At 40.8% G+C, this 26,893-nt stretch overlaps 2 long non-coding RNA genes across 3 annotated transcripts in view; both read right to left on the bottom strand.

Moving 5' to 3' along the window:
* Positions 1–464: 464 nt before the first annotated feature.
* Positions 465–14,238, bottom strand: LOC116100588. Its single transcript, XR_004122660.1, has 4 exons — positions 14,159–14,238; positions 12,840–12,970; positions 1,222–1,421; positions 465–686 (listed from the first exon to the last, which is right to left on the bottom strand). It is a non-coding gene; the product is annotated as an uncharacterized LOC116100588 (long non-coding RNA).
* A 5,404-nt stretch (positions 14,239–19,642) lies between these two features.
* Positions 19,643–26,893, bottom strand: part of LOC116100587 — an 8,233-nt gene continuing 982 nt past the window's right edge. For both annotated transcript variants that reach the window (XR_004122658.1, XR_004122659.1), the window contains exons 2-6: positions 25,631–25,697; positions 21,659–21,767; positions 21,111–21,369; positions 20,741–20,850; positions 19,643–20,136 (exon numbers count right to left, since the gene is read on the bottom strand). This is a non-coding gene — a long non-coding RNA (uncharacterized LOC116100587). The remainder of the gene's footprint in view (positions 20,137–20,740; positions 20,851–21,110; positions 21,370–21,658; positions 21,768–25,630; positions 25,698–26,893) is intronic.

The following is a 26,893-nucleotide window of genomic DNA, read 5'->3' on the forward strand; positions in this document are numbered from 1 at the left end:
TTCCTTGTATGAGCTGGTCTTCTTCCATCCCAAGAGGGTGAGACAGCTCTTGTTAGTGATATATGCCTCTGATTCTAAAACTAAGTTCAAAACATGAGCAATAAAGATTATAAAATCACAATTAAATGTGGAGTTTTAGCATTGGCATTCCATTAAGAGATCTGGATTGCAATCAATGTAAGATAATTCAACCCTCTTTGCGCATGGCCCAGATTTCTTTGGAGACTATCAACAAAGGCTCAGGGGAAAGCTTAGTTTCTAATGATGAGCAAAGAGAAACTGGGCCCAAGAATCAGAGCCTCAGGCCAGCCAAGGAAGGGTCTGGTTAGGATCTGATGCTGGCCCTGTCCCCAGTCAATTTTCATGGAGTCCTGCTGCTGCTCCTGCTCCTGCTGTGAACAATCTTTCTGACAACCTTTTGCCTCTTTCTCATTCCTAGAGATTCACAATTGGCAATGAGATGGCAACATTTTCTTCATTTGAACTGTATGCCAGGACCTGGGGCACAATGTAGACCATGACAGGGTTTGAAATCCCACATACTAGATCACCAAACAGTTATGGCATAAGGTTTTCATATTCAGAAATAAAATGGTAGGATGTAGACCCAGAAGCTTTCTCCTTCATATCATGCTCCCAAGGATTAATTTTCTCACAAGGTCCATGCTGGTCTCCCACACATCCATCTAAAGCATAAACAAACAAACAAACACACAAATAAATGATAGGAGACAAGGAAGATAAGTGAGAGTACATTTTCTATACACTCTGGAAAAGGCCTTAAAGAACTTGTGATGTGATCCTCCCTTTATTTCCTAAGAAAAGAATTCTAAGAGACTTAATTCTAAGTAGCTTTCTTAGGGCCTTGCTGTGGTCCAGTGTACCAGAAATATAACCCAGTTTCCATGACAGCCAATTTTATGTTTTGTTTGTTTGCTCACAGTAACATGCTGAGCCTAGGTCTCTGTCTATGGCCAAGTTTGACCAAAGTGCCAGATTTGTTTTTAGTATATTTTTTGAGCTTACCAAGGTCTAGCTGGGAGGTAGTAACTATGTTCCCTGGAGAATGTCCTGCTTGCCACCTGTTTCTATAAGTTAAGTTGCATGGGACCTAGCAAAGCCCATTAGAATTGGATTGTCTGTGGCTTCTTTTATGCTCCTACAACAGAACAGAGTGATAGCAACAGAGACCTCCTGGTCTGCAAAATTGAAAATATTTACCTTCTTGGCCTTTGCAGAAAGCATGTGCTGACTTCTGGCATAGAGTTTCAGATAATTACACTCCTATGATCTTGAGTACTTCAATGCACTTCAGTAGGAAAAACATCTGAGTCTGAAGATATTTGAGTGATCCCATGACAATATGATGCTGGATTCACTTAAAGAGTCCCAACAGCCCTCCTGCCATGCTCAGTCATCACCTGTAGTTAGAAGAAGTTTTGTGAAATGAACCCATTAAGCTTGATTTCATGTAACATAAGCACAAATCTATATTCAGGTGTCACATATAAATGAAATACTTAGGAGACTCAGAACAATTGTGCTATCAATCTCTTAAAGTGTCTATTTTCTTCCCATCCACTGGAACAGAAAATGGAGTTGAGTGAAAAGGTATAAGTTGCCCAGGGTTTTATGCATGAAAATCAATATAAATATCAGATCTGATTACTTTCCACTGACAACAATCTGTATCTTTTCTCATTCTTAGGAGACTCCAACGTCATCTTGCTAAATCAATCTCTCCCTCTTCAAGCCATTCCTACCATGCTGACCTCACATGCATAGTCTGCCAAAATTAAGCACCATGAATGGAGGTGTAGAAGTTCCAGTCAATTTCATTGACAAAAAGGGGAGAGGAATCCTGGAGATAAGGAACTGGTATGGTTTTCTTGAATACTCAGAAAATTAGTGACCAAGGCAGATGTTCATCCTCCACTTTCCAGACACACTCACTCCTCCAAGTACTGTCTTTAAACAAAATATATGACATCCCTGTGCTTCATCAGCTTGACCTAGACTAGAAAGGCAAGTTCCCTTCCACTAGGGTATTCATGTGGGCTGGATGTGGGAACTCAGTTTCTCTTTTCTGTACAGGTTTTCTCTTTTGATGGAATCCAAGTTCCAGAACAGATTCCATCGGTGGAGAAGTTCCTGAGTTTAGAGGCTGTGATGAGCTACTCTTAGGAGGGAAGAAATCAGCACAGCTCTTTGGTGTGATAAAAACACAAGTACCAGCAAGAAGATTCATTTCTTCCCAAGGAAGACAAACCAGCGTGGAGGTAGGATGAGTGCTTTGGGAACCAAAAGCAGGAAATAAGGCTTCTCCTGAGCACAGAAAACTGACCCTCCCTTTGTCCTTGGGCAGACCCTGCACGATAAGATTATTGGGTAATCCTTGTTGCTTGTCCTAGGCGCTGCCTTATCAGAGACACAGGGACACATTTTACATTTGGCTCTGGTGTAGCATTATCTTCTAGCTGCTTTTTTTTTTTTTTAATTTTCATTTTCAGAGACAGGGATTTGTGGCTGTCTGAAGAGAATAAAAAAACACAGGACTCACTCTTACCAGCTCCCATGGCACTACACAGCACCTTTTTATCAGCCCCCTCTTCAGGCCCCCACTATCCACAGAACTTCTGAATGCCTGCATTAATGCATAAAATATGCTGGGCACAAAAATGTCACCCTGTGTCTCACCTGTTGTCAGAAGCTCTAAAAAGCTTTGAGGTCCCTTGAGAGATATACTGAGAACACAGAGGTCACTGTTACTACAGTCTGCTAGTCTCCTCTCAGCCTTCTCTGAGTCAGTTGTGGTCATTTTGGGCATCAATTGTTATACCTCTCATGGTTGAAAGCTGGAACAACATGTTCAGGGTTATATCTAAACTCCTGGCTTTGTAGGGATAATACCATGCCATTCTTTCAATGACCTCATCAGTAAGAATTTGAAACAGAAAAAAGAAAAGAAATCTTGACCTTCTAGGCATCCTATAACATAATAATTCACCTCCTTTGACCATAGCTCGCACAAAATGAGAGTATTATTATATCGGACTTTTAAAGGAGGTGGTTGTTCCTATTTCTTCGATATCTAGATCTCAGGCTGTCCTTTTTCTTACTCAGTCTACTGAGAAATAAATAGGGTTACAGGCATTTTAAAATAAATACCAGAGTAGTGTATAAAAAAATCAAGAGAAAATAAAAACAGGGGATCAAAAAAGGCATGGCACTGGCAAGGTAACTTAGGGGTAAAGGCACTTACTAAGATAAGGAGCAATGGGGATTAGGGTGCAATGCAAAGGAAATCCCAGCACACATTTATCCAGAGAGGTGATGGTGAAGTGTCATCAGCACTGCCATGCTTTTAAGTCTCTAAGAGACACTGTAAATCCAGGAAGATGCCTTGGTTTTCAAATGTCAGAATCATTCATTTAAAATGTGATATCTTTTTTCCTTTGATAACTACAGCTAATTTTGTTGAGTTTTTCATGTGTTCAAGGGAATTCATCTATGTTACTCACTAAATCCTGCAAAGATCCCAGTGACAAAGGTATTGTCAATATCTCCAGTTTGAAGCAGGGAACTGAGACTCAAAGAAACCGAACACCACCCACAAAGCCATGTACCTTCAGGGTGGTAGAGCCAGTGCTTGAATAGTTTGGTACTGGGAGCCTGTCCTTCACCACTGTACTTGTCCAAGGGACAAAAGACCTTTGGTGCATAACTCTCAGAGAGATCTAGGTAGTGGTGATAAGGCTCAGGTGTCTTGTCCAACTTCGATGTGATAGTTTTTGTTTTATCTGATTGTACATTGTCTTGTTATAACTTATTATTTAGAAGCCTGTCCTTTTCTAGTGAGAGACAGAAAGTGAGTAGATCTGAATGGGAAGGGGACTGGGAGAAGTAGAGAGAAAGCTATAATCAAGCTATATTACATAAGAAAAGGTTTTTAAAAAGTAAAGTCAGGGAAAAAAGAAAGGAAAATATTTTAAAAAGTGATATCTTAGAATTTCTACTGCTATGACAAAATACCATGGCTATGCTGGCTAGTCTTAAGTCAAGTTGACACACAAACTAGAATTATCTGGAAGGAGGGAGCCTCAGTTGAGAAAATGTCTCCGTACAGTCTTCTTGTAAGGCATTTTCTTAACTACTGATTAATGAGAAAGGCCCCAGCCCATTGTGAGTAGTATTATCTCTGGACTGGTGGTTCTGCATTCTATAAGAATTCAGACTGATTAAGCCAGGGGAAGAAAGCCAGTAAGCAGCACCCTTCCATGGCCTCTGTATCAGCTCCTGCCTCCAGATTCCTGCTGTATTTGAGTTCTGTCCTGACTTCCTATGATTGTGAACAATGCTGTTGAAGTATAAGCTAAATAAACCCTTTCCTATCCAAAACTTGCTTTTTGGTCATGGTGTTTCATTTCAATAATAGAAACCTTAACTAAGACAATGACCCAAAGCTACTTGGCTTATGCTTCTAAATTACAGTCCATCATTGAAGGAAATCAATGCAGGACTTCAAGCAGGTTAGAAACCTAGAGGCCAGAATGAAAGCAGAAGCTGTGTAGGAATGCTGTGTAGTGGCTTACTCATGTTGCTTTCTTATACAGCCTAGGGCTACCTGCCCAGAAGTGGCACAACCCACAGTCAGCTGGATTCTCCTATATCAATCAAGACAATGCTCTACAGATGTGTATACAGGAAAATCCCTTGGGGACATTTTTTTTCAGTTAAGATTCCTTCTTCTTGAGTTGGGGGAAGAATTGAGGAAACTGGAGGGGATTTGAACTCCACAGGAAGACCAACAAAGTCAATTAACCTGAACCCTTTGGGGCTCCCAAAGACTGAATCACCAACCGAAAAGCATACCAGGGCTGGACCTAGTACACACACACACCCAGTACATATGTAGCAAATGTGCAGCTTGGTCTTCATGCAGGTCTCTCAACACCTGGGATGGGACTTACTGTGACTCATTTGCCTGCCTGTGAATCCTGTTCCCTTAACTGGGTTGCCTTGTGTGCCTCAGTGGGAGATGATGTGCCTAGTTCTTCAGTGACTTGAGGTACCAAGGTAGGTTGAATTCCACACTCAAAGAAGGGGAAGGGATGGGGAAAAGGGGCTGCGTGATGAGGGATCTAGAAGGAGAGGAGTAGCTATGATTCAGGTGGAAAGAGAAAGAAAGAAAGGGAGAGAGAGAGAGAGAGAGAGAGAGAGAGAGAGAGAGAGAGAGAGAGAGAGAGAGAGAGAGAGAGAGAGAGAGAGAGAAAGAAAGGAAAGAAAGGAAAGAAGGAAGGAAGAAAGGAAAGAAGGAAGGAAGGAAGGAAGGAAGGAAGGAAGGAAGGAAGGAAGGAAGGAAGGAAGGAAGGAAGGAAAGAAGCAAGCAAGTAAGCAAGCAAACAGGAAGATTCCTTCTTCCCAAATACCATGTGCCAATTTAACATAAAAAATACCCACCACTGGTGGCAAATCTATGTGGGTGAATCAATACATAGAAGCCAGATTTACCAGAGCTATGGCTTTACAGTCTATAGGGATGATCACTAAGAACCTTTCTGGTCTATACTGTTCCAAAGAATTCTTGAAAATGAAGAATCCTAAAGCCCCATGAAATAAAATTTGGTTAGGATCTAGTAGAGTGCAATCTTAGAGATCTTGAAGCATCATAGATCTGAGAATCTGCAGGACAATACCAATCCTACCTCTTGAGCCCTTTTCCATGGACAGACACTTGACACTTGCTCAGGTTATTGTTATTGTTAATATGAAATAACAAAAAATTTGCTTACAATCTGGAAAAGCCACATTGAAAGTTAGAAATGAGTTCATGGAGGTACTATAGAAATTGGACTCTAGTTTCTTATTGGAGCTGCACCCACCAGAAGGTCAATGCATTCAGTGAAAGTTCTAGAGAGCCTGGTTCCCTCCTCTGTCTTCCATTATGAGGTTTTTTTCCTGAATGTCCTTCCCTGGGCCACCCCAACTGAACTACATCTACAGGAGCACTGCGCTAGGAATCTCAAAACTATTCTAACTGTATCATCCATTGACTAGTTCCCATAAGGAAAGTCATTGTACAATGAATGGAAGTTCATCATAATGATTAGACTTTGAGTCTCATAATTTCTGCGCGAGATTGAGTTTATTTGCAACTTTTATTTAATGAAGCTTCAAAAAAAGATGCTTCCTCAGGTTCTAACCCAATGCAAGCCTCTTACTCCATCGCCATATACTTCCAGTCTTCCCTTGCCTGCTCTAAACTTATCCTGGTACAAATGCCCTTTCATCCAGTAAGCCAGTTTGTCTTTTATCTATTGTGTGTATATGTGTGTGTGTGGGGGGTACTTATTTGTTCCTGTGTGCATGAATGCACCTGTACATGTGTGCATGTGCATACAGAGACCAGGGTTGTTGTTAGACATCTTCCTCAGTCACTGTTTCTGTTGTTCCTGTTGTTGTTTGTTGTTGTTGTTGTTGCTGCTCTAAAATAGTCTTACTGAACATAGATTTTGCCAACTGGAGCTTCCTAAGTTGGTTAAATTGGCTTTCCAGTTGCCTCAGCTTCCCCAGTGGATAGTCAATGTAGATGCCCAACATTTTTTCATTTGGCGCTGGGGGATGAACTCAGGCTCTTATGCTTGAGTGACAAGGACTTTACCAATTGGACCATCTCTCCAGCCCCAAATACCTGATTTAACAAGTCTCTGAGGAATGCACTGTCCTTTTGCAGTTTTATAGCTGGAATAACTGAGACTGAGAGGTATTGAACAGTTTGTTCAGGATTCATTGACAAACGTCAAAAAAACAGATCTGGGCCACGTCCTATGCTACAGTTCCTAGACAGACACTGAGTTTGTCCCAAGCTGAAAGGACATTTAAGCCTCTGGTCTTCTCAAGTAATCCAGCTATAGCCCCTGCCCATCTAATACAGGCACACCGGTCCTCAGCTACCACCTTTCCAACTTACCTGCAATGTGGACAAGGGCTTGGGGTGGAGGCAGTGAGATTGAGAGTAGCCTAACCACCACACAGTAGGGAAAGAGATGGAGGTAATCAGATCATAATGGAAACATACTCCTTATCTGGAAAGTTGTCTCAGGTCTAGGGTCTGGAGTATTGTGGGGCCAGCAATCATAGCCAAAGATGCATGAATCCAGCCCAGGTCTGGCTTTGCAGAAAAAAAAATTAGATTACTCTTACTTTGAAATAATTACCTGTAATAATATTCAGGGAATTAGAGAAATCTCTTTGATCTTTGGTTCTTGTCATTCATTTAGCAGAGAATCCCAGTAGCAGGAATCTGTGTTTCTTGAAGGTGTCCCACATGCTAGGCTCTGTACTGAGTCCCTCATAGATATCGTGTCCGGTTTCCTATCCTAGCAACCCAGAACTCAAATGCCATCCTTACAGCCATCCCACTAACAGGTACTCTGACCTTAGAGAGAAAAGGTGACTTTCAAAGTGGTCTAGCTATTATACAACAAAGCAGGGATGACTCAGCCTGTTCCTTGAGAATACAACATTACATGCAATACCATAAGCTCTGTGATAATAAGGGTAGTATTTGCCAAGTATTTGCTATGTGCAAACACAGGGCTGAATTCTTCAATCTCAGTGCAGCAATTAACCTATAATACTACCTATGAGGTTGACATACTATTAGCCTTAACTTACGGATGGTCAAGACACTGCTTCCAAGGTTAAAGTGATTTGCCCAGAGGCACCAGTTTGGAAGAGGGTAGAACCAGGGAGTAGAAAATAGATAGTTTGATTTCAAACAACCTGTTCTTGATATCGTGTTTTCTCTCTTAAATTCTTATGGGAAATTCCCAGGTCCAGGAGAGTAAAAGAAGAGAAAACAGTGCAGGAAGTGAAGGGCTAGGAGTCAAGGAGATGGAAGACACGGCAGGGCAGCAAAGAGAAGAGTCCAGAAAATAGGGGTGCAAGAGTCCAGAAAATAGGGGTGCAAGAGGAGAATACTACAACTGACAACAGATAGGCTGAAGGAATAGGCAGAACAGTTGAGTTTGTCTCCACAGACTCACCCACTTGTCTTTCTATGAGCCATATTAAGATGCTCTAACCCAGAGGACAGTCCTTTCTACCAGTGGAGAAAGAGACTTGATGGAGGGACAGGGGCAGGAAATTGTGCATCTGTATGTGCCTGCCCTGAACCTTTTCTGCATGCCTTTTGCATTTTGTAGTAAGATTCAAAACCATAAATTATTTACAGCCAGAAAGCTAAAAGGACAGGGTCTTTCTGGAGTTCAAGTCTGAAGTTCAGAACACTTTTAATGACATAATTGCAAAACTCTACCCTAGTGAAAACTTCTTTTTGAGTAAGAAACACGTTTTCAGACAGTGGCACAGTGTTTCTCTCTGTGTAGCCACAGCTCCGGGAACTGGGGGAGGAAGGGAAGGGAAGCCACAATGGCCTTGGAAAGGACAGAATTGCTAAGAGCCTGCAGCTTCCTCTCACCATCCTGAGTAAATCAACACGCCTTTTTCTCAGCATCAGAAGCCATTTGGTCCTAAAAATCTGCTCTCTGTCAGACATGATGTTAAAATTCAGATGATCTGTTATCTTAGCTCTTTAAAAAAAAAAAAAAAAGAATTGGTTTGCAAATACATGATTTCTTCACACAGTTAAATAAATCAACCAGTACTAAATTGCATGCATTGAAAAACAAATCATATCCCCTATCTTGCTCTACCTTCTCAGGCCCCTTGCTAGAGACAGCTGTTTCTGCAAGATTCTTATGCTTCCTCCCAAAGAAATCATCTGCTTAAAGAAGCTTCCCGATCTCTGTCTTGACATGAGTTAATTAGTAGTAAGTTCAAAAGCCAGAAGCCCAGCTTTCAGTCCCTGTCCTAATATGTCCTAACTATATCACCTCAGATGTGTCACTTGGCTGCTCTAGGGCTTATCTTGATTGGTGAAATAGGGTGACCCACCTTCACAAAGAGTTCTTATAAGAACTAATTGAATTATTCAATGAAAAGCTTTAAAGTACCAAATGGTATATTAACTTAAAGCCTGGTAACAGCTACTCTACATGAATTTGTCCTTTTCACATACAAATAACAAAATGCTATGTACTCCCCACTGAAGCTTGCATATTTTAACTAAGTGAAATTTACAAGCTCCCATGTGGTAGCAGGATATGAGTACACTATGGATGGAGACATACCTACTGAACACATTTACCACAGGTTAAAGTTAGGGCTAGAGTTTTGGTTGGGGTTAGAGGATAGGGGTTTGGTTTCAGGGATTTTATTGCCTGGTTATCACAAAACAATGGAGATATAAGTCATTGTGTATGCCTGTATAGGCAGGATTGTCACAGTAGGTAAATTCTAAAGGCTTAATGACCTTTTAAAACAAAAGGCTGTCTCATGATAATATCTCTCTATGAAATTCAGATCATAGCAAACTTACTTGACACCTCTTCTTCCAGTCTTGACTACAGGATCATCCTATACCAAAGCTAAAACTCTACATATAGGACCGCTTCATTGCCAGCCTATAGTAAAATGGGGAGGGCCTGCCTGTCACTATTTCTTAGGAAAGGCACCTCACATCTGCTCAGTCTATTGACGCGAACTCAATCACATGATGTCATCCTGCCCAAAAGTATGACCAGGAAATATATTCTTGTAGAGTCTCCAGGAAAAGGAAACAGTGTGGTGAGGCCATAGTGTTCCCTGGGTCAAGGATAAATGCTAGACACTGACTGAGCCAGAAGAAAATATTTTAAATCTGAAACAGTTTACAGATTCCATACTCATGGAAGGATTCATTTATTATAGATAGATAACTTACATAAAGGAGCTAATATTAAGTTATTCTAAATTTGTTGCTACTTTTAAAAGATTGAATTTTTTCACAATAATATGTATGATGTAAAAATAATAATTATGAATAATTGCAGGATATAGAATGTTATCTACTCTATCAGTAGCACTTGGTGCATATATAGATCCCAAGGCTTACTAATATAATCCCATTGTCAACAAGATCTTGCAAGCCAAAGGGAAAGACCTAGATAGTTGTCAGGCTACTCAGGAGTTAGCTAGAGTCTTTAGAGTGGTGGGCCATTAACAGGCATAGGATTGGGTTTTTTGGGAGCTCCAAACTTGTCTTCCTCCTCACAGCCATGTCTCTTCAGCTACCTACTGTCAGTGTTCTACAAACGTAGCCCAGATTGTGCCAGTTTTTATTACTCTCAGCTTCCTCAGCCTACTCCTTCCCTCCCCACTGCTCCAATATCATTCATTTCACATAAAAGCCCCTTTACTTGCTTTGATCAGATTGACCTATTTTCTGCGCATTTCACTTACCGTGACCTTTTCCTTTGAATGTTCTTTACTCTGCCTGGAACACCCATCCACCCATTCTTCTTATATGTGCCCTCCTGTCCTTACTGTCTAGACTCCTCTCAAAAGGTGGGTCCCCCCACCTCCTCACTACAAGGCCATCCCAGCTACTCCCCATGACCTCGCTGTATTTCCCTCCTTCAGACATCTCTCCCATTGTGTGCGTCAACTTTATTTCTTAAGTGCGGGTTTATTCTGTCTCCCACAGCCAGAATACAAATTCTAGAAAGACAAGGATAACATTTGCCATGTTTACTAATATGTTCATATTACCCCAAAACAAACCTTATATCTTCAATAAGGCTCTCATGCTAAATACTTAGAGTAATGCATTTGAATTTGCTTCCTATTATATGATACAAACCATGACCCAAAGCAACATCTGTAGGAAAGGGTTTATTTTGTCTTATATTTCCTGGTCAAAATCTATTATTGAGGCAACTCAGGGAAGAAACTCAAAGCAGGAACCTAGAGCAGGAACCATGGAGGAGTGCAGCTGACTGGCTTACAAATGGGGTCACACTCAGTCAGCCTCCTTTATTAGGTCCACATCCACTTGCTGAGAGACAGCACTGTCCTCAGTGGGATAGGACCTTGTACATCAATCATCAATCAAGACAATTCCCCACAGACATTGTCCATAGATCAATCTGATCAAAACAATTCCTCAGTTGAGATTTCTTTTCCCAGGAAACTCTAGCTTGAGCCAAGTTGACAATAAAAGCTTGCCGGCAGAGACATGGGTAACACCCCTCATCCATACCAAAAGGAATATAGAAAGAAACAAGAGTTCCTGGCTAGAAATGAGTACCTTTGGCTAAAATCATCGCTACTGCTACCTAGCCTGCTAAATGAATATACATAGTATTATTCTTTTGTAACTTCCACAGGAAATGTTTTGTTGAGAGAAGGTAGAAGGTAAAGAGAGGGAAGAAAAATGATGTCTGTTTGGAAATAAAAATTATATGAAAAAAAAACCCACAGACATCTCTAAAGGAAAAGTAGTGTAGGCTTGAGAAATTCTGAGAGCTTATTTTCTAAATGTGTGAAAGGCTACTGGCAGGTGCCCAACACAGGAAGGGGCCTGAGAAGGACAGATGGGTACTACCTTCCCTGCACTGAAGCTTTGTCCATTCCATATACAGCAGCTGGAAGCAGAAGAAACGAACTGTTGAAAATATGGAAAATCCTGACATATCATGGAGAGTGAACAACCACCTGTGGTGTTGGTTGAACTTAGCCAATTATCCTAGGACATATGGTAACAAAATGCCTATTTTGTTGGTAAGCCCAAAGAAAATGACCAGTTAAACCTGAAAAACAATTTTAAAAAATGAGGTACCTTGCGAGCACAGAGAATGAATACCAAGTTTAACTGAGTCTTGGAAGGCTTCCTGGAGAGAATGTATACACTGAGTCTTAAGAGAGTTTGAGTTGAACAAATCAGATGCCATGATGCTATTTGTACTAATCAAGGTTCTCTAACAGAACAGGCCTGGTAAACTGAATACAGTAGTAAAAGGAGATTTATTGGGAGGCTAACAGGATACAGTCTGGGTAGTCCAACAATGGCTGTCTTGCAATAGAGAGCCAAGAATACAAGTCATTTCCTGAGGCTGGATAACTCAGCAGTGCCAGTCTGGTGCTGAAGGCCTGGGGAGGTTCCTGGAGAGCTGCTAGTCATAGTGTAAGGGTCTATCATTCGCCAAAGAATGACACCCTGGACACGAAGTAAAGGCAAAGAGTATTTATTCTGTAGGTGTCCAGCATGCTGGGGTCTCCTATTACCAAGAAAGGGAGACAACCAAATGAGCTTGCTGGCCTGATTTAAAGCAAGTTAGGAAATTCCAAGATAGATGACCTCTATGTTAAGCTGTTGGGTCCATCTCTATGGACATTCCATTACCAGGGTATGGGGGCTGGAAATTTGTTGGGGAGGTCTGGAAACTGCTGCTGAGGAGGTCTGGAAACTGCTGCTGAGGAAGTAGTTAAGGAAGTCTAGAAACTGCTGCTGATCCATTGTCCTTGCCTCAGGCCTGGTGGTGGGGCATCTTCTGAGGCCTGGACTTGCCTGGAGTTGCCCAGTTCTTAGAAACAGAGATTTAGGCCTAGTCTCCTTAACTGCCAATTTGAAGCCTGTCATGGAATCAGCACAGCCTTCTCAGTCAGTCTATGTGAGAAGGCTGTAGAAGTTCCTTCCAGTATCAGCAAAGGATGCTGCAGCAACAAGATAGTTGAATTGCCAGTGACAGTGAAAGCAAGCAGACTGAAATCAAAGTCCCCTTCTTCTGTGCCCTTTAATCTTGCCTGGCACCAAAAGTGCAGCCCATATTTAGGGGAAGTCTTCCTAGTTCACATATACTATCAAGAGTATTCCCTCACAGGAGTAACCAGCAGCTTGTATTTTAGTTTATTCCAGATACAGTCGAATTAACAGCCAAGATTAGCAATTACAATACCTGCCTGGGGGTATGACCTCAGGAGATAAAGCTGAGCACACACTGAAGAACAGACATGGGTATCCCAGGTGTCTGGAAGTAGCATTTGGAGAAAAGCCACTCTGTTTGAACTCCCCTGGGCTTTATTCTCACTGCAGAGTAAAAACATTGCAATCAATCAAAACATAAGAAAACTCAGCTCAGCTGACATGAACACTAACATCTATCACGGTAGAGCTGATATGGGCACTTACAGTCTACTTTTAAGTTTTATTCTGTCTTTGGACACTGCTAAACCATCACAAGACATTTTTTTTTTCAAGCAGAGAAGGAAGATTATTAACACTCACTTATCACCTTGTCTACTGGGTATTGTTATACTAATTTTATTGACTTAACCTATTCTGCAGTCATAGAAAACTGTAAGTGAATAGATGAAAATAACTTGCCTTCTAAGTCAAATACTTGCTAGAGAAAACTGGAATCTTTTTTTTTTTTTTTTTTTTTGCCACACTTCTCATAGGACTTAGAGACTTCAAAGTGCAATGTGTTTGAGTCTCAGATGAAGTTTCTAAGATGAAACCAGATCTGGAATTTGGCCTGAAACTGACTTGTAGAAGTCCTATGCCAATGGCTCGAGGACTTCATTCTGAGTAGATAGATTACCTTAGGCCAGGTGAAACATTCTACTGGAAGGCTAATATGCTGCAGCATCCTGCTTCCTCAAATAGAAAACTCGTATGATAGTACGAGTTAGAGAGTATGATGACTTATCCATAGCACTGACCCTCAACAAGTACAAATGTCAGATTGAGCTACAGAGCAATGTGACATAGGTGAACTCCTGAGAATGTTCTCTCTTTAAATCTGAAAGGGGAAGTCTCTTCAAAATCATCTTCCAGAGGCTGTGACTGTCTAGAATTGGGCTTACTGGAAGGAGTAGCTTCATCATTCATACATTGGTAGAGAGTAGCAGTTAGACCTGCAGGTTTGCAGAGCTCACATCAGCCCACTTTGTTACTATAGGAGATGGAGTCGTACTGAATAAGTACTGTATTAACATCCCTTTGAAATGAAACTCAAAATAATGAGGGCAGCAAAGAGGCCTCAATATGCATATTTAGGAACATCAAACATTAAAGTATTCAGTAAGAAGAGAAGATGGCGAGACAAAGTTATACAGAGTCATCCACAAGATCTTGGCTCTACCTGGCACATGTATGCCCATCTATATTAAAACCCAAGATGCTGTCCACCCATTGGCTTTATATTTATTGGGGGGCTATAACATGTAGGTGCTGGGCTCCCCACACTGTAGACAGAAAGTAAAGGAAACACACCTGTTTCATATGCAAAATAAAAATGCAGTCAGAGAATACCCAGTCATGCGATCTCTTCCCACTGCAAAGATACAAAGATCATTACTGCTAGAGAAATGAAATGGAGATGTGATTGGAAATGTCATGCCTTGGGTGCATGAGCATTATTCCAATAATCAATCACCCAAATTGAATCGCTTATTTGTACATCTGATTGTCTTTGCATTATTTAGAAGCTATTTAATGGCATCCTGCCTGACAGCATGCATCTAACACATGCCAGAGAGATTTAGGAGACTCAGAAACATCTCTTTCTAATTGTTTGGACAGGTGTATTGATTGTAATCTCCACTTTCAAGGTTGTTTACAGTGCTTTATTTCCTTATATGCAACACACACCATACACACCCACTCATGCATGTGTGTCTGTGTGTCTGTGTGTGTGTGTGTGTGTGTGCATGTGTGTGTGTGTGCTGGTGCATGTAGAAAATAAGCTATGTCAAACACAGTGGTAGAATTTGCCTAAGCTAAGCAAGGACTAGTTTCCAGAGCCAAGAAATCACATGGCCATATCCTGATTTCAACATGGCTGCTAGTCCTACTTCTGACATGGAAGTGGAAAGAAGCTGCACTCTTCAGGGTGAGTAAGATGTCCATAACATTTAGTTCCTCTGTCCCAGGCCTGGGAGTATGGACCCTAAGATATATGTGCTTAGTAAGCTCACCAAAAAGCTGATAGAACTTCCCTGCGTGAAACAAGTAATGAGATTGCTTGTGGGTGCTTCCTACAAAACAGCAAGCAGGAGCTGAAAAGATCTGCTACGTGGCTTGTGATTGTGACTAAGAGGCCTACCATGGCAGAGTCCACCACTCAGAAGCCATCTCCCTGTAGGTCCACACCTTACTCACACTGTTGCTTTGATTAAATTACTGGGTTTCCTTGAGTGTTAGCCATACAAACATGTTCAAATAAAAGCATTAATAGATGATGCCTTTTTGAACTTATACCTGGTTCTTTAAAAGAAAAAAAAAGGCTTTTGGTGTTCTGTGAATCTTTTCCATGGGAACTTTTCCTTTTTTATTTTTTCTTTTCCCTTGTCAAAATTTATTTTCCTGTCTTCTTTTCTCTTCCAGCCTGCCCTTCAGGGAGATTTATCTAACAAGCTAATGCCTTGATAGCAGCCCTACTGGATGCATAAGCCTTGCTAGTGGAGGGCAGCCATGGCTTCAGGAGGTCTGAGCACCACTTGCTCCACATCCTCTGCCCCCAGCTCAGACAACCTTCCCCAGAATCTCTACAAGCTTGTGTCTGTCATAGGGAAATATCCAATTCAAACCAAGGAAAGTTGGAGATACTGGAGACTAGCAAACAGCTTTTACAGAGTGACATTTTGATGAGTAAATTAATCTGAAACCACTGACTCTATTCTCTGGATGGTTCCAAGGTAAAGCTCGGAGAAGGAGAGTGACAGCCATTTTTCAAGCCAGGAAATCCTTTGTCAATAGTTACTGACATTTTGATGAACTCGTGGGTTTCTTGACTTCAGGCCCACCCATCGTTGAACCAGTATTAATGCTCCATTTTCCACGGTTTTACCCCATCCTGCAGTCACCACCCCTTGGCTGCTTTCCCCTAAGCTCAGCATTAGTGCTCTTTCTAGGACATAGCTGGAGATGTCAGAAAAAGCAAGCTGAGCAGGGAGGTTCCAGAACCTCTGACAGATTACAGGGACTTTAGGGGGAAAATGGCTGAAAAGGTGAAGGATGTCAGGACTGAGTTAACTGGGCAGCAAAGCAGAAGGATCAAGGAAAGATCAAAGGTGTTGGCCTTTGTAAAAGAGGAATAAGTGCCTGGGCAAGGCCGTGAAGGTGAGAAGCCACAAGCAACTAACTCACAGGTCAGCTGGTACTCCCAGGCTCTACGTGTAGCTCCTGGTTTCATCTCTGAATGAATTTACAAAGGTTTCTAGTATGCCCTTTGCTGGCTCATCCTAATCAGGGGAAGATGGGTTATCTTAGCATCTACAGGAAGAGAAAGGATGTCCTGGTAGTGACAGATCACAGTATATGGGGGAAATGTGGCTAGAAGAACACAATCCTCCAGAACAGCCACTGGCCTATTAGTCCTAGGCAGGAGATGTTTGGTTGTAATTTACATTCCTCTTAGATAGAAGAAGAGAATGGGGATGCTATACTGGTCAAGAAGGAAGCTAAAGATACATAATCCTCTCCATGAACAAAGAACTCTTTCTTCTACAAGCTTTTTCACATACAGAGAGAGAGAGAGACAGACAGACAGACAGACAGACAGAGACAGAGACAAAGAGACAGAAAGAGACAGAGAGACAGAGAGACTCATTTTTCAGGCTAGTGAGATGTTTTAATTATAAAAATCTCCTTACTTTCTCAAAGGGTATCAAATGTTGTTGGAGATCATTTGCAATGCACAGGATCTTTAAGTACCAGCCCAGTGCCCAAGGATCCAAAACCCCAAGTCTCACTTTGTCCCACCCAGCTGACTGTTCTCCTTTCCTCCAACCTATCTCCTCAGTCCTAGTTATTTTTAGTGGCAATGAAAACAATCCCTGATCTAGGGAGTTGATCTTTTGAATAAATTTAATTAACTACATTTTTAACTACACTCTTCCAGACTTTGACAGGAGGGAACCATTTGTCTTGTAGATGACTATACTGACTCCTGGAAAGGTGAAGAGAAGAGGGGGAAAAGGTAATACCAACTCTCCCAGCTCCCTCTCTCCCTCCTTCATCTATTGTTGATATTAATGGTACCATTCTGGACCATGGAAACTACTATAGATGCCAGATTGGTGGCCTAGAGAGGTGAGACAGTGTGGAAAAAAAGAAATCTAAGCAAGGTAATGAATGAGTGAAGTGCAAATACAGATAGAGCCAAGTATGTGATTATTAGTGTGAGTGTACATCTGTTTATGTTATTATATATACATGTGTGTGAGGGTATCTATGTGTATACAAATATGTATGCTTGTACATACATGCATTTGTGTATGTATATGTGTGTATGTATATATGCCCATGTACTGTGCATGTGTGTGGACACATGTGGTCATGTAAATGTATAGATGAATATGTACATTTGTGAATGCAAAGGTTTGAGCATGTGTTCTATATGTCTGCATGTGAATATGTAACTACATTATACATATGGGTGCTTGTAGACATATGAATGTATACCTGTGTCAATGTGTATGCACATTGTGTGAGTATGTACATGCGAGTGAATGTGTGCACTATGTGCATACATATGAATGTATGAGTTTACTGTGCATGTAGATGAGTATATGTATATGTGTATCCATGTGTATATGTGAGCATGCATGTGTCTCTGAAAAGGGGCTAACAGTTCTGCTGTCACTGCTAGTTTGGCCTGTGGCCTCCTGCAGGGTGACGAATGAGAAGGGGACAAAGCAGTCTGTTTTCTCTGCCTGTATTTTTCCACCCTTTGTTTTTTATTAAACACTGATTATTAATATTAGAAGTGGAACACGGCCACAAGAAGCCATTTGCAGTTAATAAGGCTGTCGCAGCCGCCTGGGGAGTTAATAGAAGGCCAACAAAGCCATGTGAGAACAACTTAAGTGCCACATTCACCAAGTAAGTCAGAAGGAAGGGCAAAATGGGACACCCTGCTAGCTCAGTTCTGCTCACACACACTGGCCAGGGATCCCCATTCCCTGTAGGGACTGTGATCATGCATGGATGCACACAGCTGCTGGGTCACAGGCCAACTAGGCTCGCTGAAAGAGGGGAGCATCCCTTCCTGCCTGCAGCTGTAAAAACACTGGTCAGGCGTCCAGATAGGCCTAGCTGGTCTGTCCCTGAACACAAGGGTTGTAGTCCCCAGGCCTGACCTCAGAGCAAATGCTGAGAATATCAGACTATGGCTCCCCCTTACCCAGGGGTAATGCCCAGCTTCACACTGAGAAGCTGATCACAAATGAACTTAAAATGACAGGTCTTGAGATTTGGGAGCTACTTGAAGAAGAGTCCCACAGGTCTAGATCTCTTCTTCAGATGAAATAACACTAAGTAGTGAGGTTAAGTCTTACCTACTAGTCCTGATTGAAATTATCTTTTCTGAACTAAAGGAAGAAAGACTGATCCTGTATATGTGTTCATCCCTGGGCCAGGGACATATAAGACTGAAGAACAATATTTCTCTCTCACAAACAACAAAAGCAGTACACACACACACACACACACACACACACACACACACAAATGACAAAGAAGCCATCTTCCTGGTGAATGGAATGGGAATTTCTTTTAAGTCCCTGCCCTTGTAGTTAGTGTGAATGCCAAACATACAACTATTGAAAGATACAATGGCCATAGTGAAAGAGTATGAACAACACTCTGAAGGATTGTATGCATGAGATTGATGGTGTGTGTGGTGCACATTCATGCCTATAGAATCTGAGGAGTCATTTTCATATGTCTATGTGTAGGGGGTATCTGTCTGTACATCAATGGTACAGAGTAACAGTGACCATTTGTCTCCATTTTTTGTCCTGTGTATGTCTCCCTGCAATGAAAATCTAGCCTGAACCCTTCGGGGTGGACTCTATCATGAGTGCTTCAGAGATATGGAGTTCTGCAGGGTGAAGAGGAGAGAAGTCAATCCAATCTGAAGGATGTAAATGAAATAGCACTCACCTTGACAACAGCAGCACTTCAAAGCTCCAGGGAAACCAGAAATCCGAGGATTCCATCTCGTGTGAACCATGGCTGACTGTTCTATGGAATGCACATTGACTTATCTTTCTCTATAGAGAGAGATGATGTTCTGCCTGCTCTGTGAATCACCCAGACTCTATTAAACATATTCACAAGTTTTTCAGATGCCAAAGGGAGTGTTTGAATCACACAGATCTTTCCCTATGAAGTGCATCTCACAGACCTAGCAATGTGCCAACATGAAATATTGTCAGCACAGCACCTGCTGGATGCCAGGATGAAGAGCATATAGGAGGAAAGTAGTATATACCCTTTTGTTCTCTTTCTGTTCAGTGAAACAATGGATGCTTTTCAGCCTACAGATGATCCCAACTCATGAACCAAACCTATAATTCTTTAAAATCTGTGGCTCTCGACATGGCCTCCCAGTCAATCTACTGTGAATTTGCCTAGCTGGGAAAGAGCAACAATCAGAACTGGGCACTTAAAAGGATACAATAATTTATAATAATAATAATAATAATAATAATAATAATAATAATAATAATAATAAAACAGAAGAGAAAGAAGGAAGTTTCAATTACTTTAGGTTTCTTTCTGAAATTCACATTATCTCAGTAAATTGCCACATCCCAGACTCCAGCACATCTGCTTTAAGTGTCCTTCAGTACCTTTTTTCTGTGGATAGGCTGGATCTATTAACTATATGACAGGGAGAGACAAGGACAGGAAACAAGTCCAATAGCAAAATCACTGTGTCCTTGAAAACAGCTAGAAGGTAAACAGATGTTAAAATAGTTTATTTCATGATTCAAAAATGCACAGAATTAAGACAGGAAAACCTGTGTATAAGCCATGGGAAGATAATGAATGGAAAGGACAGAGGACCTCCTATCCAAGACTCTCGATCAGAAGCTACAGCTGACTGGCTCAACTTCCAGAGTTGGTTTCTGTTGGGCAATTGTGAGTGCATGCTTAGATGTTGTTTTGCTATTAACTACTTCTCTGTCCATGAATCACTATTGATTATTTTATGTTTGCTTGCTGTATATTTAGTAAACTCACTGATTCAGAACCCAGTAGTACAGACCATCTTCCCTAGGAAGCCAAACAAAGAATGTCTTGTTAAGTAGAGCAAGTTTCCAAAGGTAGTTCCAAGGATTGGCTCCAAAGTCCACAGCTCAAATAGCACCTCTGCTGTAGTTAGTCTCTATGACCTTGCATAAGTAGCCATATGGATCACTCTGTAGTCCAGTTTCTTCCTTTAGAAATTCTTTAAGGGCCTGTCAAGAGAATGATACAAAATAATATAAATCAATCAAGCCTAGATAATGAAGAACTATTGCTGCTGTCTCACAGAGAAGGCTAGAGAGGATAATAAGTGTTTGCCTTGAATACCTCAGGCAAGCAGGGATGATGGGTTGCTCTCCAGGGAATCTATGTCTCTTGTAATGAGAAAGCAAAGCAACATGTTTTGATGAGGAAAGATCTGATCTGCTATGCTCCGAAGTCAAACTTTGGAAAAACATTGACCCCGATAACATAGGAATGGGGTACTCTAGATATTTTCTGTGGTTCCCATCTGGAGAGGTGCTCCAGTACTTCTGGTCCACTCCAGGCAGTGCTGTCTTATAAATAGGATGAGAAAACCTTCACCAGGAAATTGGCCTTTGACCTTCAGAATCTCAAAGGCCTTTGTAATGACCACAGGCAAAATTGGATATTGGAGAAGGAAGTCCTTGGCTACTTGAGAATCTAAGAATGCGTGTCAGCCTAAGGTTTCCAGGGTACTCTGGCAGGCAGCTCATTTAGTATCTGATAGATCTCAAGCCCTGATCAAAACAAGTGACATAGGCCAAGTGCTACTTGTCTGGATGGTTAACTTACCTGGTGCACTTGTGTTTCATTCTTAATTGTCTTAATTTTCCATGCACACAACGTTGACCTTCTTGAAAGTATGTTAACCCGGCCATGCATTGTCTGTCAGTAATGTTGACCTAGAGAAGGCATAAAAGAGTTAGCTCTGCATTGGTTCTGGAGAAAAAAATAAAAATAAACAAACAAACAAAACTAGAGAACTAAACAGTATCTCCTATATGGAGAGAGAATAGAGAATTCTGAGGTCATCCAAGCAGGCTATGATACTCTCAGAGCAGCTAGAGCTTGTGGAGAAATCAATGAGTTCTGACATCAAGCCGTCATCACAATGATGGACTATATCCCTTAAAACCATGAACCCAAATAAATATTTACTCACTTAAGTTGTTTTGTAATAGACAGATAACTTAAACATTCCAAGTGTGCCAGTGTGTAGATGTAACTGATCCTGGAAGTGACTCTCCTGTAGATACTGATGACCTGGTTAGGTCTGGCAATAGTCCCTCCTTGGAGTCTGTCATACCTTCTTTAACCAGAAAAGTCATTATGACCAAGTGGGATCTGACACTTCAGCTTCTTTGACACTCTCATCCTTAGATCCCATCCAAAATGACTGCTAGGCTAGAGAGAGCCAAGCTCTGGAAGAGAGTGGTATGAAGAATTGCTGTGTTCAGTCTGGTTCAAAGCTCATTCAAGCATAGCCTCTGCTTTTTAAAAGCAAGCAATTCAGGTAAATGACTGAAATACATTCAATTGCAAAGTACCCCAATGCACTTTGTGAACCATTTTTAAGCACTAATACATTAAACTTGCAATAACCCAACAGACAGTTGGAGGGTAAATTAAATTATGACCTTTTTATATAACTAGCTCCTGGTTTAATCAGAAAGTAAAGAGAACCAAAGTTTTAAGACAAAATGTAAGTACCTAAAGCTTAGATAGTTCTCTCATATCTTCTCATTTTGTCCTGCTAGTTGGAAGGTACACTGGGTTATTCTCTTTCCGTTGGAGAGTACCCTAGCCTGGCTCTCAGCATCTAAATAAACACAGTAGAGGTAAAAGGCTTAGGACCCTAAAAGAGCTCATAGTAACACAGGATCAAAGTCGTGATGAGTAGGATCCCCAGGGCAAGCACATGGCAAGGCAGGAAGCCGGGCACCCTAGATGTCCCCAGCAGAGCTCTGGAGCCAGCCCCCTAAAGACAGAGAAAAATATGAATTGAATAATGTTGTAAAAATGGTGATTAGTAGAGCTAAATGAGAGGCTACAGAAAGATTGGAGGGGCCACCATGCTGATTCAGTGTAGAACTGGAGAATCACTTTTTTTTTTTTTTGGTTTTTCAAGACAGGCTTTCTCTGTGTAGCCCTGGCTGTCCTGGAACTCACTCTGTAGAACAGGCTGGCCTTGAACTCAGAAATCCGTCTGCCTCTGCCTCCCAAGTGCTGGGACTAAAGGCATGCACCACCACTGCCTGGCTTGGAGAAGCACTTTTAACTTTCATGTATACTATTGGTTGAAGGAGGTTGCCTGAAATTCTATGATGAAAAAGAGTCTAAAGCCATTTGAGATGTGACAAAAGAATCAGGTCCTAGTTTTCTACTTGGGCAAACACTGATTGATCCATGGCCTCACATGGAGCAGGTGGTAGATTAAGGTAGATGACCTTAAGAAAGGCATCATTCTGTTTGAAGATGGGCCTTGTAATTCTCACTTACACATTAGATTTTATTCAGGGTGTCCGTTCAAGGCATACGTTGTGCCTTTGACCTGGAATTACTGGACTCTAGGTCTGCAAAAATCTCCTCATGTGAGCTAGGGGAAGAGCTAAAGGAGCTGAAAGGGTATGCAACCCTATAGGAAGAAACCCACAGGTGGTTAGTCCCAGGAACTAAACTACCAACCAAAGAGTACACATGGAGAGACCCATGGCTCCAGCTGCATATGTAGCAGAGGATGGCCTTTTCTAGCATCAACAGGAGGGTAGGTTCTTGGTCCTGAGAAGGCTCAATGCTCCAGTGTAGGGGAATGCTAGGGCAGTGAGGCAAGAGTGGGTGAGTGGTTGGGGGAGCACATGCATAGAAGCAGGGGAAAGGTGATATGGAGTTTGTGAAGAGGAGACCAGAAAAGGGAGTAACATTTGAAATGAAAATTAATAAAATATACAAGAAAGAGAAAAAAAATCTCCTCATGCCTCATGCCCAGGTCACAAATATCCTGCTTAGAAATATCTTGGTAATACAATAGATACAACTGTTTTCCTATTGCCATCAACTTTTAAAATGTAAAGAATATAAACAAATAGCATGTCCAATAGAAACTTCTCAAACTGTCTTCCCTGTGCATGCTGATCTCTAGCAGGGATCTGGTATGAGCTGTCCAGTGTGATCCATGCAGCATGACCCATGCAGTGTCCTTAATATATGGGTATTATTTTCTTTACCTTAGTGTTACCACACTCTTTATGACAATGTATTCTCCCCATTAAAGTAGAGTGTGGCTTCCTTCACTTGTAAGTTGAATTTATAATCAGAGCTCCTGTAGATGTCTAAAAGTGAAATGCCTTTGCACTGGAAAAGTGGGAGTTTCTTGTCCTACAGCAGGGAGATGTCTGCACTTTGATGAAGCAAGAGATATCTATCCCCTCCATAGCCATACTATAGCAGTGAGGTCAAGATCATCACAGTATTTTAATAGTACTAACAGTTCTGACATAGGAGGCTGGAACACATCCTCAAAGCCCATGAAAGACCCAAGAAGGCTGAGGAGGAGTTTCTTAACAACCCTTGTTGGTTTCTTCTTTGTTTACCCTGGCAATGATATACTTTGTTTCAGCAAGCCATGAGCTAGTAACAATTCAATATATTGTTAGTACAAAATAAATTAGTATTAAGCCCATAAAGAGCAGACCCAAACCATAGACTTCAGACATGTGAGAGAGAAAAAAAGAAAGGATGAAGAAATGGAAATAAGGAAGGGAAAGAGAGAAGCAGTCAGTGAGGGAGAGAAACATGAACAGAAAGAATGACTATGTGGCTTTAGCTTAGTTCAGAGGAGAAATCCGTTTCATAGAACATTTGGCTTCCCCCATCCTCCCATCCTCCACCTACCACCTGTCTTTGAGGATGTCAGAAAGGATGAAGATGTATCCCTGTCTTCAAAAAAGGCTTCTGAACTGGGCCCTTGACTGTGGCAGAAGAGTCTCCATATGAGAGAGCATTCTCCCTGGGAACTTCCCAGGGGAGGGTCAGAGGACTGAAGTACCCAGAGATGTGTAAGTATTTACATTCTCCCAGTGGCCTATTAGTCACCTTGTGAGCATCACCAAACCAAAGTTAGCTCAATATTTAAATCAAGGCTACAGTAAGCTAAGGCAGAACTGTCCTGGGGAGCTACAAAGCCATTCAGCATAGACTTTTGAAAAGTGTTTAAGCATAAAGGCATTTTCATGCTGCAGTTACACAAATCAAAATGTGTTATAGTTTTCAATGCAGGAAAAATATACATATTGCCAAATATTTATATTCAAACGTTCCCAAATTTCCCCAGTTCATAAAGTAAACCTGGAAGTTTCCTATCTGAAAGGAATGCCATGTTCTCCCTTCCTTATTCTTAGCATATACAATCAAAGCTCTAAATTATGAAGATTATTACTTATAAATTCTAATGTTTAAAGTCTCCAGTTACAGCTCTTAGATGCTAAAGTTCACCATGATAGGTAATGACCAAAAGACTAAACCTCATGTCCAATTGAATTTGTTCTTACTACAACTTTGTTTATGATATAAGTATGACATATGTATGTATGACATATATGTATCACATATATAATACATACAGACATACATACATACACATACACACAATCATTTTAGGGATTTCTTAATCTTGCCTCTGTCTTTTAAAAAAGTAGATCTTTATTATTATATTAAGGCAATTCTTTTGCTTTTTTCTAAGTTGTCTTTCTTTGTATATTTCCCCACTTTTTTTTTTATAGAGAATCAAGCCTAGAACTGGAGACATAGTTCATTAAAGGTGGTTTATTTATCAGCACATACATACATGCCAATCTATTCTTGCACAGGTTTAATCCATGCACAGAGTAATCATGGATATTCTTCTCAATAGAAAGTGCTCAGACCTAAATGTTTTTCCATCTACTTAGTGTCTACTAATTTCCATTAATAAAATGCTCCTTCTCCTACTGTGAATTCTCATTATGCAAAATTCTAGTATATATGATTTTAATTCTGTGTACTTTTAACACATAAATGAGAATTGTACTCTGAGAACATAAAATTGCAATCCATTCTGAGTTATTAAGTAAAAGTTCCCTGAAATATAGAGTGAAATTCCATGCAGAGACAAAATCCTGCCATGGGATATTACTGGGTTGGGTTAAACGAAATATTATCAGGTAGCACATAAAACAAGTCATGTTTTTATGATATAAAAAAAAAACATGGGAAAAGGAATAAAGAAACATAAACCAAAATGAATCATATTAAGTATCTGAGAATAGTGGTAATAATTTTTCAATGTTTCTAGTTTATATCCATTTGCGTGGAGAATCTGTGAGTTATACACAAGAATAACTGATAGAAGCATTATATGCTTAGTGGGGAAACAAGCTCTGTGAGCATGTTGGTCCTGGTTTGATCCCCAAGAACTCCCCTTGAAAGCCAGGTAGTGGTGATATGTGTCTGTAATCCAATCCTGGACTAGGTAACTCAGAAACAAGCAAAGTCTACAGGGCTATCTGTCCACCAGCTGAGTGTGCAAATTGCTCCTCGATATCAATACATAAAACACAGGAGGAAATCTGAAGTGTTTGGGCAAATAGTTCAAATACAGAGCTACTTCCTGTCACATGGCCTATGCAATGATCCTGGCCCTCATACTCTTGGAGAATCCAGCAGATGAGAGTAATCCTGGGAGCAGTAACTGGAGCCATAGCACTCTTCAAACCTGGAATGAAAGAGAAAACAAAACAAAATTGTTCCCTTTCAAGAAGCACAACAATGTTAGTCTCCTAGACATCATATATACTGCATTCATTTCTTTCCTTGCTGTTTGTACCTCCAGAAAATATGCCATTTTATTTTCTATTTAAAGACATCTATTTAGTGAACACTGTACATTTTGAAAACTAAACTAAAACAAAACAACACCCAACAGGAACCAGTTATAAAATGATTGAACAAAGTGAGTAGTGGTTTGGAGGGAGGGCTCCTTCTGGGGCCTGTGTACTTGACATGCTGGTTTGTAGTAAACACTTCTACTATGTATTAATGGTGAATAATCATTGTCAACCAGATGGCAGGAATCACAAGCAACTGTGTAACTGAGAAGAGATGCCTTATTCTCATCATATGAGCTAGGAATTAGGATTAAATAAGGAGGAAAATGGGTGAAAACCAGTTGGGTACTAGCAGCCCTCTTCCCCTCCTTCCTGCTCTGCTGAGATCTGAGCCAGCATTTTCATCCATCTGCTGCTCCAGCTGCCATTCCGTCCCCCTATGATGGACTGTGTCTTCAAACCACAAGCCAAAATAAACTTCTCCCCCCTTAAGTGGATGCTATTAGGTATTTTGTCACAGTAATGAATAAAGTAACTAATACACAGTCTTCCATCTTGGTCCCAAGTCTCATTAGATTTTTAGTGCAGTGCTAACCTCACCAGAAAGGCCTCTCATGACATCACTTATCTAAATAGCCCCCTAGTGACGAAGGCCCTAGTTTAGCTCTGGCTGAAGTTAAATGTTGACTCATATAACTGTTTTTCTGTCTCCTAGACTCATTTCTCCTTCTTAAAAAAAGTCAGAGACTATGTTTTATGATCACCTAATCTTTGGGACATAGAGGAGAACATACAGTGAGTTTTCTTAAAATAACTGGCTGACTTAATACCCAGTGAATATTAATTAGTGCTCACTGTATTCAGAAACAGTAATAACACATTTTTCTATTGGTAGCTCATGTCATGAATTTGGACTTTGGAAACTGAGTAGAAATTAAGAAGGGAAGTCAGAAATTATCATGTATTTTCCTCTAAAATTTACTGTAAAAAAATTGGCAGAAAAACTTATATACATTTAAGCGAAATAATTTGCCAATTATTAAAATGATCTCTTTCTATCTCTGTGGAAGTATATATATATATA

The sequence above is a fragment of the Mastomys coucha genome, unplaced genomic scaffold (genome assembly GCF_008632895.1).
Source record: "Mastomys coucha isolate ucsf_1 unplaced genomic scaffold, UCSF_Mcou_1 pScaffold21, whole genome shotgun sequence".
NCBI classification, from domain to species: Eukaryota; Metazoa; Chordata; class Mammalia; order Rodentia; family Muridae; genus Mastomys; species Mastomys coucha.